We start from the raw sequence: 12,583 nt of genomic DNA, 5'->3' as shown, positions 1-12,583 counted from the left end.
CAATTTCACAAATAATTCAAGTTTTTCATCATCAGGGGGAGTAATTCAGGAGGGGGAGGATTCAACAATTTTCTACATATAGGACATATGCGCGTTGTACTCTTTTCCTTTCGACTAAGTTTTTGTCCCACCGGGTTTTTCCTGTCAAGGTTTTAACGAGGCAGCATAAGCGCGTTCAACACCATATCAATGATCCATAAGAATGTTGCACTCTTTTTCCCTTTGCTTAGGTTTTGTCCCATTGGGTTTTCCAAGCAAGGTTTTTAATAAGGCAACTATGTCAATTGTATGGTGGACATCCAAGTGGGAGTGTTGTAAATGCATGAGTTGGTGGATGACCACCATACCTCTTAGCATTCACCCTTTCTAATTCTATGTAACCTATACACTAAATACCATAGTAATGGGCTTGTAACTTATGAGTTGTTAATGTCTTCTTACCTTTGTAAGCCTATAAATAAGAGGTCTTATCAAGATGAGAGATACAAGTTGATTGACACAAATTCTATTGTCTTTCTCTACTTTCCAATTCTCTCTACAATAGTTATATAACAATATATATATATATACAGAAATTCTCTTATGCGGACATCCGGACATTATTATCGTGCGGACGCAGTGTATTTTGTACTACCCCTCTCTGTTTTCCTGCCTGTTTACAATAGGATCCGCACGATAATAACGTGCGGACATTGAGGAAGGCTTACTGAAATCTTTAATTTAAATAGAGCAAAAATAGAGCAAAACTTACTGAAATCTTGACTGAAAGATTTTATTGATAGTTGATAGCACTCATATTTTACAGGGAGAGTTTTCTTTGAGGAAGGCTCAGAGAAAACTTTGAAATTGAAAACTAAATTTTACAACTTTGTTGAGAAAACAACTGCTTTACAATGAGGCTCGAAGCCTCTATTTAAAGAACCAAGGGGCAAGAGTGTCGGCAGCATTGGATGCCTTCCTGTGAATAATTTGACTGTGGATGCACGAGAAAATTGTGATTCCTTTTTACTGTGTGAGCACGCGATCTTCTGAATGATTTTACTTTTTCTTTTATTCTTGCTTTCACCTGACTTTTGCTTTTACTTTGGCTTTTCTAACTTTTGCTTTTACTTCGGCTTTTCTGACTTTTGCTTTCACTTTTGCTTTTACTTTCACCTGACGGGGAAGTCCTCATTAAGATCATAGGGGTCTTGACTGTCGGGATAATCTGCCCACCGAAACTTTTGAGTAGATTCCTTTTGACTGGTGGATGAGGCTTGCGAGGACGGAGATCTTGGGGAGGCATCATCATCATTATCCATTTGGGTGGCTTGAATCATAAGTTGTCTAACTAATTCTTTAATTTCTGACTTTGATCTTCCTTCGATTGTGAGGGAAGAATGAGAAGTTCCTGAGGTTGAAGGCCTTTGAGGAGCTTTGACTGGGGGAAACTCCTGGTTTACTTGATCAATGATCCTTTCTGACTTGAATTTATCCCACCATTTTACTGAGATTTGTCTGGATAGGACTCTTGATTCTCGGTTGACCTGATAGGACCATTTAAGGATCCAGTGGACTTTGTATTTGGCAACAAAATGTAAAAGACTAGGAAAAAAAGTGTCTTCTTCTTTAAATTTATATTTGCTGGAGAAGTAAGTGATTGATTCTTTGAGATCTGAGGGAAGAATATCAATAAGTGGACCATGTTTTTACCACCAAGAAGAGAACCAGGAAGGGAAAGGACTACGAAATTTGCTATCAAAATTGACGAACCAAGAATGACAAAAGTCTTCGGTTTGATGTAAAAAGATGACATTCCAGGCTTCAATATAATCATAGTAACTGTACTGAATTTTTGACTGAAGGGTTTTGAGGGAGTAGGGAATGGTAAAGGATTATATCTTATTTCTGTCTTTAATTGGGCGAATTTCTAGGGTTTGGGTTTCAAGTAAAATGTCTCTGTAGAATTTAAGTGACTTTGATGGGTGATGAGGAATGAAATGGAAATTGGGAAGAAAGTAGGCTCTGGCAATTTTTGCAGGACTTGAAAGGTTACTATAGCATGTTTCTATTATGAAGAGATTATTGTTACTTCTGGGATAATAAGGAGAGGATTTTCTGTGGCTAATAGTTGACTGGGTTGAGGGTGGAGTTGAGACTTGAAAAAGATCATAGCTGGAAATTAGGGCTGACTGGTAATTGGGACAGATACCACAAGTGGTGGATCCTAGACTAGTGAATCTATTGATTATTTGAATGGGTGAGTGTATCGGGTGGGGGACAGTTTGGGAAGGTTCTGTTTTGACTTAGTTCATGGAAGCTGGGAGTTTTCTGACTGGTTGGCTGTCTTTCTTGCTTAACTCTTTTTCTGCCATTTGTTTCCCTGTAAAAATTCCCGAGTAAGAAAATAAGGAATACTATTCTCACTTCCTCTCAAATACTCAATATCAAAATAAAAAATACTTAAAATAGCGGGAAATTGACATACATAGTCACTAAAGATAAACCTTAATCAAAGATAATCACATTATAAATTTCAATCAAAAATACTCACTTTGTAACATGAAAGTACCCAATTGCCCTCCATATAAATATATCTATATTGACCATTTATCCCCTCAAAAATTCATTTTCTGAAACCCAATTTCTCTCAACTCTTCTCCTCTCTCACACTCGCCCAAATCTTGCTCAGCCATGACTTCATAGAAAACAAAGAGAGTAATGGCCATGGCGACGACGTCGGTGGATTCTCCGAAGTCTGACCCGGACACTAACACTGAGCTCGATACCAATCCAAACCTTAACCCTAACCCTAATTCTTCAAACCCGTTAGTCCCCGCCTCCTCCAATGGCCCTGCTGTCTGCCTTCTCAAGTTTGTCGGAGACTCCACTGGTGGGGCATTCATGGGCTCCAATTTTCTCTACTCTCTCTCTCTCTATCTCTCTCTCTCTCTCTCTCTATATATATATATATATATATACATATACATGCTTATGGAGTGTTTGCTTTAATTCCTTAATTGTGGTGTTTCTATATGGGAATTTGAGTGGTGCTGATATAGAATTTTGAGTGTTTGACAAAATATGATTTTCGTTTATAGTGTTTTGGGCTTTGCGAAAGGGAGTGAATTTTCTCTTTTTGACTAACGAGGTATTGGAGTTTTTGGTGGGTTTTGTTTAGTGTTGCTAATGGTTGAGGTATGCTAGTGTTCTGAGATGTGAAACTGTGGTTTTCTCTAATGGTTGAGGTATGCTAGTCTTCTGTATTTTTCAGTTTGTATCATGTGGGTTTCTGTTGAATATTGATATAGTGATTCTTAATATGCTTTCGGATATGTTTTGTACTGCAATTCTTTATATGAAGTGTATGAATTTTGAATTCGAAATTGTTGCATTTGCCTTATCAAAACCTGATATGGATGCAAATAGGTCTTGTTGTGATTGATTTTGTTATATATGTTTGTGAGTATTGTTTGTTGTGGGTTCCAAATTTTAAAAGTGCTATGATTTTGTTATATAGATGTGTTTGTTTGGTTTTTGGAAATTTTGAGTTGGCTGCCTTGATGTAGTTTGATTGTGTTGGTTTTGTTTTGGTATGCAAGCATACTTGAAAATCTGTAACCTTTTTAGAAGCCTCCAACTCAGTCTCTGCAGCATAAACCCATAAATAAGCATATATCTTGTAGATGACTACAAAGTCAGAGCCTTTTCTTATTTTTGTGGCATCAGATCAGCCTATGAATGTTTTAGCACTAGAATATCAGATAATTCAATTCAATTGGAAGATTCTATCAGCCTTAAACATTAGTCTTGTGTTTATTTTTGTATTTTAATATAATTGAAAATATGGAATTTGTGAGAATTGTTTTTTTTTTGCTTGCTAAAACCCCTTACTGTGGTTAAGGCTATCAAGTAGGCTATGTGTTGGGTCATTTAGGCTGAGTGTGTGGCTATAGTTGCATGAAATTTGGGATGTGTAGAAACTGTCTTTTACATGAAATCTGGGATCAGGGATCAGGGTCGAACTTCATTGGCCATCTGGGACCAGCACCTTCATTCAGGGGGGAGACCATGCCCACCCTCCAAAAGCCTACATAAAGGAGTAACAGAAGGAATAGAAAAGGACGCATCAACAACAACAACCCGCCATACCCATTGCCACCAGGTGCTCTCTTCTGATCCTTTGTCACTTTGTTTTTGTAATTTTGAGTTCTAAGCTATTTTTCCCATTCTTCAATACCCAGGAATTATTTTGCTCAAAATAACACAAAAAATAAAAATCAAATCTTGATTTTCTCTAGCATAGAAATAGGTTAGTTATGTCAGTTTTTGCTTCAATTTTGATTTTTAGGGGTTTGGCTTCTAATCCTGTTTGTTTGAAAGGAAAGGAAATAAGTTTTTGGAAAAAATTTCACGAGCAAATAATTTGCAATATGAGAGTAAAAGGACAGTTTTTTTATGTAGTTCATTATGTTTTGAATTTTGAAATAGGTTTTGTAGCTCACTTTATACACCATACAAGTTCACCAGTTTTGTATCGGTTTCATTCAGAGTGCACTAGTAAGGGTGTTGAAGAATTTAATTGTTTGCATTCATGGTCATGTTTCTATGAAGTACATTTCTCTGATCAAAAACCAAGAAATTACTGTAAGTAATGCTACTATATTTCATCACTTCAAAAATGGTCGGGTTATGTCGATGACACAGAAAGAGATGGGTGAATGGTGAACATTTTTTTAATACAAAGTTGATACTAACGTGTTGTCAAGCTTGGTTCATTTTCATATAATCCAAACTCTAACATAAAAGTCTAGTTGGTTGTGCCCTCGATAGAATATACACATCATAGTTGATAGTAATTGATCTCTTGGAACTTTATGTACTTTCCATTTCTATTTTGTAGGTTTTCTTTTGGTTTTGAAAGCCCGTAAAGAAGCTATGAATTCCTTGAGCGGCAATGGTTCTGAAAAACGAGGAATGGTTGCAACAGTAGATGCTGCAAATTCAACTGCTTTGGAGATTTTTTTTACAGTATAGTTTGTTAATAAACATGCTCTGGTTTCATTGTACTTTATCAGTTTCAAACCATGTATTGCCCAATGTATTATTGCCCATGTATATAGGCCAATGTATTGCCCATGTATATTGCCCATGTATTGCCAAGATATTGCCAATATATTGCCCGTGTATTGCCAATATATTGCCCGTGTATTGCCAATATATTGCCCGTGTATTGCCAATATATTGCCAATATATTGCCAAGACATTGGCCCGTGTATTACCCATATATTGCCATGTATTGCCAATGTATTGCCATGTATTGCCCACGTATTGCTTCTCTAACACCATTTTTTTTCAAGTCTATATTCAAAATAAAATTAAAGTCTTGGGAAGTTGGGAATAAGGAGTTGAATTGCCATTGTACTGCTGTCGAGCCTGCAATACAACCACAATATAGGGGTAATACGTAGGCAATAAGAGGGTAATACGTAGGTAATAAGAGGGCACAAAAACTAAATACTCCCACCTATATAATTTCTTTCGAAAAGACTTAAAAAACAAAGTGATACGAGGGCAATACATCAGCAATATAGACGCAATATATTGATTGGCTTCCTTTTCTCTCTTGTTTTCAATATCTGCAAATTCTCTTAAAATGGCACTAAACAAGCAATACGAGGGCTATATAGAAGAAATAATATACATGCAATACTAGGGCAATATACAAGCAATACAGAATGTATATAACGTGATCTCTTTAAAAAAGAACAAGACGCTCTGGAATCGCATTCTTACACCCCTACACCAAAAAATAAAGATTTTATAGTAGTTTTTCCTCAACAATGGGGAACTAAATAATTGTGCTCAATTTCATTCAACGAGGACTATATAATTACATGGTCTGTCTGATACAAAATATAAGGCCAGAATTAGCTCCTTGAACACAACACCCAATCAACTCAACAAGGTTTGGATGCCTGACATTTGATATAGCAATAATCTCATTTAAGAATTCAGAGACTCCCCTGCTTCGACCGAGCAGAAAGTGTCTTCACAGCAACTGGCTTTCCACTTTTCAGGTTGCCCTGGGAAAATGTAGCTAAACTACTAAGATAATATGAAATGGCATGGAGGAATACCATCTAGATATTCTGATTAACGTAAAATCATAATCAAAGTTTGGCTTGTACAATATAAGACCAGCCACTACAGCTGGGAAACTAAGAAAAAGAAAGAACTATGTCTTAAAAAGTGACAGCTACAACCCATGCTTGTCCACAATAAAGAACAACTTCTATCTTCTGGGACTGGGGCTCTATAATCTAAAGAAAAAACAGCTCCACTTGATCAGAATGTCAAAATCCTATGTTTTATAACCAAAAATCATAAATTTTCCTCATAATATCAAGCACCTAAAAATGAAATTTATCAAGCTTGTAAAGTAAGAAAAACTGAGAAAACCCACCAAGCTTAGCATTTGTAGATGGCCAATGAAGTTCGATCCCTGATCCCTCCAGGCTTAGCATTTGTTTCTGTCAGCAACCATGGCAAGCTTGAATTGTTAATTTCTTGAAAAAAGGAATCAACAACCACAAGCTTAAATCCATTTCTTAGAAACCCTAAACCACAATCCTAAGTTGAAATTACAGCCCCAACTCATGCCAAAATCAGCCCTGTGCAAACAAGACCAAATTCTGAACTCACCAAATCCCCCCTATCCCAAAAAAAAAAAAAAAAAACAGCAGAATCAAAATTCCCAAAAACCAAACACATATCTAGAAAAATCATAGCAAATTTAAAACTTGGAACCCACAACAAAAAATACTCACAAACATATATAGAAAATCAGAGAAAATTAACACACAAAAAAACTCATAAAAGTATCTTCTTCAAGCAGTTATGGTCGTTTTATTGACCCAGATCAGATACAAACCTTGGCCTGCCCGAGATGCTAGTTGGTACATCTAGAGTAAAATTTTTAAGAACGCCTTCAAACATGGCAGGGCTAAAAGGCCTACCAGTCTCAAGAACACTTGCATCTTTGTTCTTTGAACTTGAACCACTAGGCATGTCAAATTCAGAGACGAACTCTGCAAATGCACCCAATGTTGGATAGCCAACCTAATGAAATCAAATTCAAATGGACAACATAGTAGTTAAGTGATTAGCCACAGAAAGAACAAGCATTAGGCAAGGTAGCTTCCTATTTTCTGAGATCAGCAATCTATATAAATTTTGTTATTTGCAAATAGCAATTCTAGATGACAAATGGAATTGAAAACACGCATCACAAACGAACCAATCCTAGATGACAAATACCAAATTGAGGCACTTCATCGTCCATAGAGCAAAATCAATCAGACGAATAGAAGTTTCATCCAAGCATGAAGTAATTCACAGTTAAAATACAGAAATTGCCAATCTCTCTAATTACTTAACTTCACAAAATCAGTCACAGGTTAGTGAAATTATGCTTCTCAAATGAAAACCATCCAAAAAGACAAACTAGTCAATAAGAAATACAAAACCCACCTTACAATCACTCCTTTTGCGCACAGAACCGAATTGGAAATCCCAGAAACACCTACAAAAAAGCACGACTTTCGTCGTCCATAGAGCAAAATCAATCAGACCAATAGAAGTTTCATCCAAGCATGAAGTAATTCACAGTTAAAATACAGAAATTTCCAATCTCTCTAATTACTAAACTTCACAAAATCAGTCACACGTTAGTGAAATCATACTTCTCAAATGAAAACCATACAAAAACACAAACTAGTCAATAAGAAATACAAAACCCACCTTAGTATCACTCCTTTTGCGCACAGAACCGAATTGGAAATCCCAGAAACACGTAAAGAAAAGCACGAATTTTGTCTGTCAGAGATTGAGAATGAGGAGAAAGTATGTGAAATAAGTCGGAATCGAAACCAAGAATTAGGGTTTTTTGAGGCCCTCAAGGAGCGGAGGAGAAGAGAAAGACGTCGATTGAAGACATGAAAAGAGAGGGAACTGAGAGATTGTTCAAGGGAGAGAGCATTTAAAGAAGAAACCCTCTCTTTCACCTTCAAGAACCCCCTCAACAAACCCTAACATTGACTCCAGAGACAAAACGAGAGAGTTCGGCTTAGGTTTTCGCGACAGAGGGAGAAACAGAGTGGTGGTGGTCGATGGATAGAGAAAGCGACGACAGAGGAAGAGCGAACCGTGAGAGAGAGCTGAGACAGAGAGAGAAGTCAGAAGTGTTAGGTCGCCAATCGATGGCCAATAACTCCACAATAGATATGTTTTTATATGGAGGGCACTTAGGTAATTTCACGTCCCCAAGTGATTATATCTGAATAGAATTTGTAACGTGATCATTTTTGAATACAATTTGTAAAAAGTGATTATATCTGTATATTTCCCTAAAATAGCTTGCCAACTGCAAAAATATGTTTTGATGCAATATTTTGAACTTCTTTTTCTAAAACATGCTTAGCACTTTTGCAATCAACTCTTACTAAAAACTTTTGATTAAGTAAATCATCCTGAAACTTTGAAATACATAATACAATAGATAAAATTTCCTTTTTTATAGTACTGTAATTTTTCTGCGACTTCCAAACTCCAGAATGAAAGTGGACAAGTTGTTCTGGTTGATTTGGGGAGATTTTTTTGTTTAAGAATGCCTCCATAACCATTTTCAGAGGCATAAGGTTCAACAATTTTGAAAGAATTGACTGAAGATGTTGGGATAATATTCAGAGGCTAATATTGTTCTTTTAATTTTCTCCGCGTCAACAATTTTAAGACGTTCTATCTGCCATAGATGTTGGGACCCAATTTTAAAAGTAGATTTTGGATGCTACTCAAATTATTTTCATAATCATTCATGTATTTTCCGACGGGTAACTAATTCCTGCATATTGAAGGATATCGTGGTAGCAGGACTAAATATTTATCTAATCACGTTGGCTAAGGATTCAATTTTGGCAATTTTGGCTTTGACAATACCCATGGTTGGTATGAACATGAGATAAGTGATTTCTACCTCGGTAACTGTTAAGCTCATAATTTCATACATATACATGCCCAATTTACTTACTTCTTTTGCTTAGTTTCCTATAATTCTGAGTTATTTGCCTCTATTTGTGTGTTTTGTAGGCCAATAGAGTAAGAGAGCATAATTCATGCAATTCAAGCATGTTTAGGCCTGATTTGGATGAATGGAAGAAGAGCTTAAAGACAAACTCATTTTGGCTACAGCCCCCTGCCAGTCCAGTTCCGTAGGTCATATTGCAAGCTTTGTTTCAGCAACCTACACAGCTCGGATGAGGCAGCTTTCTTCATGAAAGTTGTTCCAATGGGTGTGTACTATAACATATCCAACATTCATCTCCATTGGATAAATCTGGAGTCCGTTACCTAGCAAACACAGAACCATGCTCAGGATGGATTTTGTCAGCGAGCAAAACGAGTTAGCAATTTGTTTTGGCCTTAACTTCTTCATCCGAGCTTGGATTGGGCCAATACTTGTGTGGTTGGATCAAACACATTCTGAACTTCACAATAGACATCTTAAAGTCATCATGTGATTCAGCCTAGACCAATTCGTAAGCCCAAGAAGTTGCTGGTCATGCTGACATGAGGATGAGCTGGTTGGAAGCTTGGTCATGGTGAGCTAGGCATGAGCTATTGTAGCTGGTTGGAAGCTTGGTCATGGTGACATGAAGATGAGCTAGGGCTGCTGGTGGGATTTATTGGTGAAGTGCATCAACCAATTCAGATTTTATAATGCAAGTGTTGTATGCATTAGTGAAGTGCATCAACCAATTCAGATTTTATAATGCAAGTGTTGTATGCATTAGTGAAGTGCATCAACCAATTCATCTTTTATAATGCAAGTGTTGTATGCATTAGCCATATTGAATTCAGATTTATCACTCCCCTCTCCCTATAAATACCACATCCATTCCACATTCAAGACACAACAAATCCTGGGATTCACAACCCCACAATTCACTCCAGCCATCCTCAAACACTCTCAAAATCCCAAACACTCCAACAATCACCAAAACAACTCCAGCAAACCTCTCTTCCATTTCCCTACGAATTTCATCTTCCTTAGCCATCACCACTCACTCAAACTCATCCCAAATCACCTCCATATCCTTCATACATCTTTCTAGAAGTGGGGAAGCTCTTGGAGAAGCATTAGAAGTGGAGAAGCACTTGGAGAAGCCTTGGACACCACAAGAACTTCAGAAAAAGGGTTTTTCTACTCTTATTGCATTCATTATGTTTTCTCATTTATGTTCAAGTCTCTTTTCCATTATGAGTAGCTAAATCCATAACTAGGGCTTCGATGTAACCTAACATGAATATTCTGGGTTTATAAGTTTGGAGTTTCAAGTTTGATTCATGATTCATGTTCTTATTCATTATGCTTATAAGTTAACATGCTCTTGTTTGAATGATTGATCACCATTAGAACTTGTTTGTTAACTATCTTGGTTTGAATTAAGAGTATACACCATGCTTTAATTCGAATTGAACTATGAATAGGAAGAGTATGTATGGACATTCGACAACAGGGATTAGATACATACTTGGTTGTTTAAAATGTTCTTCTATGCTTAATGGGTTCCTAATGCTTAATTTTAGGTTAGACAACAAATGATCAAATTAGGGAATTAGGAACACAAGGTTAGGACCAAACACCATGGCCTAATCATACTTTAGCTAGAATCAATCTTTGAATCTGAATTAGACTTGTTACTTGAATCTTTATAACCCAGAATTGAATTGTTATGGTGATTCGAATGCCCTAGTCTCAAAATCTGTTTTCCAACTCTTAAAACCACTCTTTGTTACATTTGTTTACTTGTTTTTGTTTGCAATTTCATTTTGCTTCTTTTGTTCAACAATCACAACCACTCTTGTTTTAAATTCTGTTTTAGACATAACCTCCTACTTTCTTGAATTTGGTAATCTAAGTACATAACTAGTTTTAACTTCTCAGTCTTCGTGGGTACGACCTCGTACTTGTCTTGCTATACTACTAATTGCCCCGTACAATTGCGAGTTAACATAATATTAACAACAAATTTTGGCGCCGTTGCCGGGGACTGAACGAAAGTTCTTCCCTGGTTATGTGCCCAAGGTTACCCTATTCTTTTTAGTGTTTCTAATTAATCTAATTTTCTGTTTCAGGTAGTTTATGTCTAAAAAGCCATTACTTGAACAAGTGAGGTCTTCATTCCAACGTTCTAGATCTTTGAACGCAGGACCATCATTGCAACCCAGACGAGTGACCTCTGAAATTCAGAATCGTCTAGAAAGGGAGTTGTCAACTGCAAAAGAGCAAGCTCTTGCTACATTTACAAGTCTTGCTCTCCACACTGAACTTCCTGGTTCTTCACTTTCAAATTCGGAAGCAAGTTCAGACCAAGAAGAAGAAGAAATGATGGCTGCCATTGAGTTCATGGGAGAACTTGATATCCCAACAATTCCAGCATCTCCTTCAAGCATTTTGCTGCCCACTGTAGCTCGAAATTATGAGCTTAAATCTTCTCATCTTAATATGCTGCCTTCCTTTTATGGTTTACCTAATGAAGATCCATTAACCCATATAAAGGATATTTTTAATGTTGTGAGTTCTTTTCCCTTGACAGGTGTGACAGAAGATCAACTTCGAATGAGAGTGTTTCCATACACTTTAAAGGATAAGGCAAAGTATTGGTTGAATTCTTTGAAGCCTGGTTCACTCACTACATGGTCTGCCATTCAAAAGAAGTTCCTGGAAAAATACTTCTCCACGCAAAAGATCGACATGCTTAGGGACAAGATCTTGTTATTTGCACAGCAAGATGATGAATCGTTTTGTGAAGCATGGGAGAGATTCAATGGGTTGCTCAACCAATGTCCTCATCATGGGATTCCATTGAAGCTTCAAATGCGTATGTTTTATAAAGGACTAACCCCTTCTAGTCATAATATAGTCACCAATTTTGCAGGTGGTTCTTTTAAAACCAAAACTCCAGAAGAAACGTACGAACTCTTTGAGGAGATAGCAATGGAGACCCAACATACGGATACAAGAGGTAAACGTGTTATTAGTGGTTCTAATGATGCTTCTAGTGTGCAGATTTCAAAACTGGAACAAAAGCTAGATGCTCTTCTTGCATTAAACTCAAGAAGCCCTCCGAAGGAAGTGTGTAGCATTTGTGAATCTCATGACCATGCTACCACAGCTTGTCCACTTGGGGCTGGATATCCAGAATTTGTGCAAGAACAAGCTAAGTTGGTAAATTCCTACAACCAAGGTCCAAGAAATGATCCATACTCTCAAAGTTATAATCCAGGTTGGAGAAATCATCCAAACTTTTCATGGAGAAATACCCAGAATCAAGCAAATCCCCCTTCATTCCAAAGGCCACAACAATCATCATCATCATTGGAAGATATAGTGAAGCAGATGGCAATCAACCAATCCAATTTTCAGCAAACTACACAAGCTGCCATCTCCAAATTGGAAGTCCAATTAGGCCAAATAGCTGCTGAAATAACTCAAAGAGTGCCTGGGAAATGGCCAAGCCAAACTGAGATCAATCCAAAGAAC

The 12,583-nt window shown here is 37.0% G+C and overlaps 2 long non-coding RNA genes and 1 other non-coding gene across 9 annotated transcripts; 1 reads left to right on the top strand and 2 right to left on the bottom strand.

Moving 5' to 3' along the window:
• Positions 1-2,525: 2,525 nt before the first annotated feature.
• LOC148295055 (uncharacterized) lies at positions 2,526-5,173 on the top strand. Its single transcript, XR_015834988.1, has 2 exons — positions 2,526-4,144; positions 4,883-5,173. It is a non-coding gene; the product is annotated as an uncharacterized LOC148295055 (long non-coding RNA).
• Positions 5,174-5,825: 652 nt separating this feature from the next.
• LOC148295054 (uncharacterized) lies at positions 5,826-8,259 on the bottom strand. 7 transcript variants are annotated; one of them, XR_015835097.1, is made up of 5 exons: positions 7,783-8,259; positions 7,513-7,580; positions 6,914-7,101; positions 6,446-6,694; positions 5,826-6,065 (listed from the first exon to the last, which is right to left on the bottom strand). It is a non-coding gene; the product is annotated as an uncharacterized LOC148295054 (long non-coding RNA). The 7 variants fall into 7 exon arrangements; XR_015835093.1 differs by having other exon boundaries at positions 6,446-6,512; positions 7,783-8,257; XR_015835098.1 differs by lacking the exon at positions 5,826-6,065 and adding an exon at positions 6,094-6,302.
• Positions 8,260-11,794: 3,535 nt separating this feature from the next.
• LOC148295053 (small nucleolar RNA R71) lies at positions 11,795-11,901 on the bottom strand. Its single transcript, XR_015835580.1, has one exon. It is a non-coding gene; the product is annotated as a small nucleolar RNA R71 (small nucleolar RNA).
• Positions 11,902-12,583: the final 682 nt, after the last annotated feature.

The sequence above is a fragment of the Prunus avium genome, chromosome 4, assembly GCF_965620075.1.
Source record: "Prunus avium chromosome 4, drPruAviu1.hap1.1, whole genome shotgun sequence".
NCBI classification, from domain to species: domain Eukaryota; kingdom Viridiplantae; phylum Streptophyta; class Magnoliopsida; order Rosales; family Rosaceae; genus Prunus; species Prunus avium.
Note: the sequence above shows the minus strand (reverse complement) of the source record. Positions and strands in the feature narration are given on the sequence as shown.